Consider the following 1,593-nt stretch of genomic DNA (forward strand, 5'->3'; position numbering starts at 1 on the left):
ACTGAGTGGAGATCCCACATTGAAATCATGATAGTCCACAATCGCGGTCTATCAAAATCACCAAGGGTTTTCTACAATTTTCTTGGAACAAAATCTTTTGTGCTAGTGTATGTTTTCTGGGATCTGTCTCTGGACTTTGCTTTTATGGGTGGCTGATATCTAATATATTAAAACAGGAGTACACAATTGTATTAACCCTGATTTTTTCTAAATAATTACAATCTAATGCCAGTGAACTCATAAATGGCAATTTTATCTTTTACCATATATTTGACCTAATCATTAAACTAAACATGTTGCTTGGCTTTTCTCATCTAAACATCGTCGTATTTTTACAGCCTGATCCAAAATCCGTGTCCAATGAAAAGGAAGAAAAAAATTGATAGAGATCGATGCTTCCGATAATAGGGATCGCCAGCTCCCATCTCCACTCTCGTGATACGGTCAGTTGCCACCATCCCTGACTGAACAGAACTTTTGGCGACGGGATTGGAATCGAGGATCAACGTCTCTCTATGCTGCAAAAACTTTCTCTTTGCCATAACCTAATTAGAATCGGTTTGTTAATTCGACTTCGCATATTTTTTCTATTTTGATTTTACTGAATCCAATTGTAGTTTTCACCAAAGGATTTGACTTTATTGGGCAAAAACACAATTTTCTAATAGAAAGATTAGTCCTTATTGTTAAAGATCTGTAGTTTTGATTTTGATCGTAGATGATTGGAGGCACACCAATGGTGTATCTATATAGAATCATTGATGGATGTGTGGCAAATAGTGCTGCAAAGCTCTAACCAATGGAGCTTTATAGAAGAAGCGTCAAGGAAAGGTTGGAAAGATTCTTCTTTTATGTTTACATTCTATCTTCACATTGAAAGTTATTTGATTGTCAATGGCTGCAGTTTTTTTCTTGTGGATCGACTATATGTCTAGATTAAAGTTTGATCTTATGCACTTCATCTCTAACATTGTCTCCCTTTTCGTAGGATCGGTCTTGGCATGATTAACGAGGCATAAGATAGAAGACCCACAAGTTATGGTCGTAATAATCGATCTTAAGGCACAACAAGAGGATTCACAGGGCTTTGGCTCTTTGATTTCACTGGAGAAAGACAGAGGAAGTGCAAGCTGAGAAGAATCATAGGATATCATTGGTGTATTGCAAGTGAGCTCTGTGACACTGTATTTTCTTTGATTTCAACTCGGCGAAGTTGTCACTTTCAGTCGTCGTTATCATCACGAAGAGGAAGACAGGTTGGAGTTAAAGTTTTGGCCAGGTGGAGATTATTGATAATGGGCCTCAACTTTAACACAACCCAATAACTAAATCTGCGCAAAAGAAGAAATACGTTAATGTCGGTTAGTCAAATTGGTAAGGCAATGGAGAAAAGAAAAACTAAAGACGGTGGACAAGGTTATAAATAGAGATAGGGATCATCCGAAACACAAGACCAAAGAGAAAGAGAGCTAAAGCGAGATCGGGTAGAGAAGAAACTTAGGGCAAGAGACATTGTTCGAGTTATATCTCTTCGGGACAGAGTTTTTTTAATCTTTCTTATTCTTTGCTGTGTCTTCCCATTGAGCGATTAGA

At 37.5% G+C, this 1,593-nt stretch overlaps 1 long non-coding RNA gene across 1 annotated transcript; it reads left to right on the forward strand.

Annotated features, from left to right (window-relative positions):
- The first annotated feature begins 300 nt into the window (after positions 1 to 300).
- On the forward strand, positions 301 to 1,593 carry LOC106333056. Its single transcript, XR_001268271.1, has 3 exons — positions 301 to 558; positions 719 to 831; positions 989 to 1,593. It is a non-coding gene; the product is annotated as an uncharacterized LOC106333056 (long non-coding RNA).

This window comes from Brassica oleracea, chromosome C3, assembly GCF_000695525.1.
Source record: "Brassica oleracea var. oleracea cultivar TO1000 chromosome C3, BOL, whole genome shotgun sequence".
NCBI lineage: Eukaryota > Viridiplantae > Streptophyta > Magnoliopsida > Brassicales > Brassicaceae > Brassica > Brassica oleracea.